Below are 7,514 nucleotides of genomic sequence, written 5' to 3' on the forward strand. Positions count from 1 at the left end.
ACAATTTTGTCCATATTATAGGGTCTTAATGTATCACTTCCTTAGAAATTATACCTTTTAGTCCTTTTGGTAAATATATATATATGTTTTGTAAACCAATAAACACTTGGAAAGCAGGGGGGGAAATAATGAGAAAAAGTGTCTCAGATAAACATAAGAAATCTATCATGACCATTTAAGGTTAAGTCATGCTATTCATTTCAATTATATAAGATAATCTTGAAGTTAAAAAAAAACTAGAATAATTTAAATTGACTGCAGTTTGATGTTTTTCAAAAATCCAGTGATAGACTTATGATTTTATTTTTTGTTTCATATTGAAATCTAAATAATTAAATAATTATTCACTGGTACAGCTGATGTTCACAAATGAGTACATATCTGCTCAGTATACAATATGTAATATTTTAATATGGTGAATCTATGTTATAATATATGTGAAGTGTCTTGAGTGGCAGATGTTAATACATTGATTAGTTAGATACCTGTTATTGCTAAATGTTTTTGTAAGTTGTTAAACGTACTTAAAGACCTTTGTTTTGCTATATATAATTTATAAGATAGTGAGAATGTAAGTCAAATCAAAAATCTTTATTTTTTTCAAGAATTTTTATTATTGACGTGCATTCACAACATCTGTATAAAGACCTTCGTTTTGCCATACAAAATTAATGAAATAGTGAGAATATATGTCAAATTAAAAATCTTCATTTTTCAAGAATTTTTATTATTGACGTGCATTCACAGCATCTGTATACGTACATGAGTTGACTGCATGCAGTAGGAATGAACTATAATTTATCATAAAAAGTTAATGACCTGTTCATTTATTGCGATAATAGATCAATGGTTAACTTACATAGAAAAAAGGGGGGGTCTCTGGATCCGCCACTAAACCTTAATGTGATAAGGTGTCAATGAGGGTGGTAATGGGAGAACCTTCATGACAAATAACGGTAAAAATTCTTTCCAAATGACATTAAAGTCATAAGAAACGAGTGACCGGTGAAAAATAATGTTCTTCCAATTCTTAAACCAATGCATACAAACATCATAAACTTAGTCTTCTGTCCTCGAATTTATCATTTTTTTCGTGTAAATTTCGTATAATCGTCAATTGTTTTTTCAATCGGTCAGTGTTGTTGTGAAAATATGGCAGGTAATTAAAGTTCGTGTTTTGAAGCCGAAGTTTAACGATTGTCACCTGTTTGTCAACAATTGACGAAAAATAAACAAAAAAGCAGGGAATTTGAGCACGTGTTTAACATGTAAATTCAGATAATAGTTTATTTTAAGGACATCCATGCGTATTGTGGTCACCGGATTTTTACGAGATGGGTCACACTGAGGTCACCTTGCATACAGAAAATATATCGGGGGAATTGCTTGCTGGAAGGAAGCAATTCAAATAAAGTAAACTTCTTTTAAATATGAATAAATTACAGAATTTTCTTCAGAAAAAAGTATATGTACATAAGTTTTACAATGAAAACTATCCATTGAGTTATAAAAAACATATGCATTATTTTTTTTTGATTTGAGGTTTCTTATGACTTTAACAGTATTTTTTTGGTGCATGACAATATAATATGCTCTTTCTTCTAGACAATAAAAGAATCGAATGATATTGACAAATCACTTAAATATTTTCATGAAAATAACGGTAACGATAATTATTTCAGACCTCTGACGAATCACAGTAAATTTTTAATAAATTTTACGCTAATTGTAGCTGAAAATGGTTGTTTGACGCCTCACTGTAAAGAGCATTACTACCCTCGTCAATCACATGTGCATAGGATTTATAGCATATTTAACAATTATTTGTGTAAAAATTTGTTCATTAAACATGGAATTATTTGAATCTAAAACCATTTTGAATTCAGGAAAAGAAATGTATGATGATAACTAAACCAATTTGGATGGGACATGCATGGCAAAGGGGTTAGTTCATACTGAAATCAAAGTAAAAGTAACCTGAACCTATTTAGTTGGGTTAGATTTCATCATACATTTTATTAATTTTACAGAATTCAAAATTATTCCAGATTCAAATAAATCCTTGTTAGGAACACCCCCCCCCCCCCCCCCCCTTTTGGATCCATGCCTGGATTTATGCAAATAGATTTGAAGAAAATTACAGTTGTAAAACCAAGATGATATGCTCTAATTTGAATTTATCTAGCTGTAAACCATTTTCAAAAACCTGAATGTTTTTCATGTTTATTGTCTTTGTTCTAGTTCTAGGACTGAGTCGGCTCTGTTGGTGCACAATTATTTTAATACTGTGGATTCATTAATATTCGTTGGATACCAATTTTTCGTGGATTTCGTGGGTACAGGAGAACCACGAATTCAAATGTTCAACGAATAACAAATTTTCTAAAGGAATGAGTGTAGACTTTGCCAAAACCACGAAATTGAATATCCACGAATATGTAAATTTTCCTCAAACCACGAAAATTGGTACCCACGAAAATAAATGAATCCACAGTAAAAGCCATTACAATGATTCTGTTGAATATACTGTGAAATTTCAGTTAGTTTTGTGTAAAATTGATGTTATAGATCTAGTTGTATACTTTGTACAAATCATTTAAATTTTTTATCGATTATGTTTAAAAGTTATTTATTGGATGGAATTAATTCAAATTAAAAAGAAGAGTGTGTGAAGGCGATTAGCGAATTTGATTCGCATTCAATACGAATTAAATGTACGTTTGAACAAGGCATTATACTGGTAAAGTTTCTAATTGTGGTTCATAAATTATAAAAATATGTTCATTTTGTTGAATGTTTTGTTGTATGCTGCAAACATCCCATTTATTATGATTTATTTGTCCACACACAAAAAAATCTCTTGTTAAAAAAAATTGTGAGAAGTTTACAAAATTCACATCCTTTTCATTCATTTTTTAATCATAATTTTTTTGAAATCTTAATGAATTAACAAAAAAATCATTTTTTAAAGGGTCATCTTTCAGTATTTTTTTTCATTGATGTTTTTTTTCAATGTTTCATATATTATACATTTATAATAAAATTAGTTCATAAACTTACACTACCTTTCATTTATATTTATTGGTGAAAAATAAGTAAATCATGCCAAGGGAGATAACTTGTGTGCTGTAAATTCTCCAAATTATCTACCGCAATGTAAATAAAATTGTTGATCATCTATTACATCATGTGACTATGTAATTATTACCATGTGACTTTGTAATTGTTATCATGTGATCTGATACAGATATTTATTGTTTGTTATGTTGTCCATTTTGAGATTGTTAACATATAATGTCAGCTTCTGTTGTTGATGTACATAATATTAATAGTATTGTAAATGAATGATGTAGCATTTCAAAATCTTATAAATTCATATTTTCATGGAAAAAAATCTCACTATTTGCATTCTTTGAAGAATAATAATAAATGAATAATACAAATTTTGTTGCACTTATAACAGTAATGTATAGCCAGGTTTATTTTAGGGAAAGGATGGCTCACAAAAGTAACTGTATGAGTCCCTATAACCACTGACTGATTGGCATTATTTCAAACTCTTTTCTTCTTATTCTTGTGAGTACACACAATGTAGTGCAAAGATAACTTGAATTGAGAATGGAACCAAAAAACATAGCGAGAAAACCCATCACCTAAGGGGTCATTTGGCCTTCTAACAAAAATGTGTACTAGTTCAGAGAAAATGTATGCCACTGAATTCTGTAACTTATAAATGAACAAAAAAATAAAAGAAACAGAAAAGATATACAAAGGTCAGTGTTTTGTGAGATATCAACCCTCCTTATACTTTTAGCCAATGTAGAATAAACAAACACACAGCAATTCAAACAGTAAAACTCAGTTGAATAGAAGTCTGAGTCGTCTTCAGAATAGGTAACAGAAGAGTATAAGTAAAATGACTAATGATACATAAATAAACAAAGGACTATCTGTTTCTGAAATGCAAGCTCAAGACCTCAATAAATTAAGTACATTGTTTAGATTCCATGACTTCTATTGTCGTATCTAATTATACCCCCGCTTTAAAAAAGGGGGGATACTGTTTTACCTCTGTCTGTCAGTCCGTCCGTCAGTCAGTCCGTCAGTCCGTCCCATGAAACTTTCGTCACATTTTTCTCAGGAACTACACATCCACCCTTTCTGTAATTTGGTATCAACATTTATATATGTCAGCCATACCGTGTGATGCGTTTTCAGATTCATCATTCATAGACCTCCTTTTAACCGAACACTTGTATGATTTTACACTTGATAGCCAAGCCTGAAAATTTTCGTCACATTTTTCTCAGGAACTACAATACAAGGATTTCTGAAATTTGGTTTTAGGGTTTATCTAAGTCAGCTATACCGTGTGATGCGTTTTCAGATTGATCACTTAACAACTTCATGTTTACCGAACACTTGTTTGATTTTACACATGATAGCCAAGTTGAAAATTTTTGTTACATTTTTCTCAGGAACTACAATACAAGGATTTCTGAAATTTGGTTTCAGGATTTATATAAGTCAGCTATACCATGTGATACGTTTTCAGATTGATCACTTGACAACTTCCTGTTTACCGAACACTTATATAATTTTACACATGATAGCCAAGTTGAAAATTTTTGTCACATTTTTCTCAGGAACTACAATACAAGGATTTCTGAAATTTGGTTTCAGGATTTATATAAGTCAGCTATACCGTGTGATGCGTTTTCAGATTCATCACTTGACAACTTCCTGTTTACCGAACACTTGCATATTTTTACACTATTAATATTATCCACTTGCGGCGGGGTATCATCAGTGAGCAGTAGCTCACAGTTTCACTTGTTATTATCAGAAGTCGCAGGAAGCTCGACATAGGTATACTGAACAACGGCAGCGTTAACTAATTTCTTAAAAGCTTAATTGATATTGTAGAAGGTGAAGACCCAGATGCTTCATATTTTATTTATAGATGCCGTATGTTTTCTGTCTGTTACATGTCCATTGTCCTTGACTTCATCTTCATGGCTCAGTGCCTACTTGAAAAAACGTGAATATTTTTTTGTAATGTTTATCTTTTTGTCGAGCCTTCGACTTTAGTCGAAAAAGCGAGACTAAGCGATCCTACTTTCCGTCGGCGTCGTCGTCCACAAATATTCACTCTGTGGTTAAAGTTTTTGAAATGTTAATAACTTTCTTAAACTATACTGGATTTCTACCAAACTTGGATAGAAGCTTCTTTATGATTATAAGATAGTATCCAGAAGTAAATTTTGTAAAAATAAAATTCCATTTTTTTCGTATTTTACTTATAAATGGACTTAGTTTTTTCTGCGGGAAACTTTACATTCACTCTGTGGTTAAAGTTTTGAAAATTTTAATAACTTTCTTAAACTATCGTGGGTTTGTACTAAACTTGGACAGAAGGTTATTCATGATCATAAGATAGTATCCAGAAGTAAATTTTGTAAAAAAATAAATCAATTTTTCGGTATTTTACTTTTAAATGGACTTAGTTTTTCTGGGGGGAAACATTATATTTACTCTGTGGTTAAAGTTTTGAAAATTTTAATAACTTTCTTAAACTATCGTGGGTTTGTACTAAACTTGGACAGAAGGTTATTCATGATCATAAGATAGTATCCAGAAGTAAATTTTGTAAAACGATAACTTCATTTTTTCTGTAGTTTACTTTTAAATGGACTTTGATTTTCTTCCAGTTAACATTACATACAGTCTGCTGTTAAAGTTTTCAAAACATTTATTAGATTCATTAACTATCCTAGATTTTTACCAAACTTGGACAGAAGTTTCTTACAATCAAAAGATAGTATTAAGAGGAATATTTTTATTGATTTTTTTCCTCATTTTTGTTGAGCCTGCGATTTACAGCAAAAGTAGGCGAGACACTGGGTTCCGCGGAACCCTTACAAATTTTTCTTATTATGAGTGATATGATAGCTATATTTGGTTTGTGCGTATTTTTTAAGTTCACACCCGGGTCCCCAAACAGTTTTCATTTGACTTCATCTTCCATTTCATGGATCATTGAACAAGGTGAAGATTTTGTGGTCAAATTCATACATCAGATAAAATAAGCAATAGGTAGTCTATATTTGGGGCATGAAATGATTGTGATGTTCAATTGGATGGAAGGTGTCATCTGAATTTGACCTCACGGTCAAAGGTACGTTTTAGAGAGAAAAACCTTGTGGTGGGGCATTATGTTTTCTGGTCTGCGTTCGTCCGTTTGTCACGCTTCAGGTTAAAGTTTTTGGTCAAGGTAATTTTTTATGAAGTTGAAGTCCAATCAACTTGAAACTTAGTTACATGTTCCCTATGTAATGATCTTTCTAATTTTAATGCCAAATTAAAGTATTGACCCCAATTTCACGGTCCACTGAACGAGTTAAATGATAGTGTGAGTGGGGCATCCATGTACTATGGACACATTCTCGTTTCTAATACATTGTCCTACATGTATATGCAATGATGTCAACTATTCGGTGTAATGTTTTATGATGTACATGTCAGTCTCGCAGGTTTTTTTTTACCTTGACCTTATTTTCACAGTTCAATGCTCATGCAGTGTTTATGTTTTATTGATTTGGTCTGTTTTTCATAATCTATAAACAATATGAGGTCAACTATATGATGTATGGAATGGTTGTAATGTGTCTTTAAGTCTGTCTGGCAGGTATCATCTGACCTTGACCTCATTTTCATGGTTCATTGGTCAATTTAAGTTTTCATGGTTAAGTTTGTTTCTTAGATACTTTTTGAAATAGGTCAACTATATTGAATGCATTAGATACTTTTAGAGATAGGTCAATTATATTGAATGGATATATTGATTGTAAGGTGTACATGTCTGCCTTGCATGGTTCGTCTGACCTTGACCTCATTTTCATGGTTCATTGGTCAATGATTAGTTGTCTATGTTAGTCTATTTCTTAGATCATGTCTTCACAATGTCACTATGCAACATGTATCAAACCGATGTATTCACCATGTCACTCACAGATTACTATGCAACATGCGCATGCATACGGCCTTTTATTACACAATGTCACCAACAGATAACGTTGCAACATGCATCAAGGAAGTATCACACAAAAAGTATAAACACAAAATCACATATATACAACTTCTATTTACAACGTCCACCAAAATGTAGTATCTGTATTCACCTTGTTAGTCTGCAACTAACCATAATAACACAATGACACATTTACACTTGCACAAATCCTCCAATGCACAAGAAATATATATGAATAAACACAGATGAACTCACGCACTGACTATTCCTTTCTTTGGACCAAATAATTCAAAAGTTGGTGACTATGTTGAACGCATCGAACTAGAAATAAAGGATATACCAGATACAGTTAAGTCGGCCGCATATCATGAGTAACATCTAGATATTGACGACGAGGGTCGGTTGAAAATGAAACATTACGACAAAAGAGATGATTTCAGCTTTCCAATTGTGAACTTTCCATTTCTAAGTAGCAAAATTCCAG

This window comes from Mytilus trossulus, chromosome 9, assembly GCF_036588685.1.
Source record: "Mytilus trossulus isolate FHL-02 chromosome 9, PNRI_Mtr1.1.1.hap1, whole genome shotgun sequence".
Lineage (NCBI taxonomy): Eukaryota > Metazoa > Mollusca > Bivalvia > Mytilida > Mytilidae > Mytilus > Mytilus trossulus.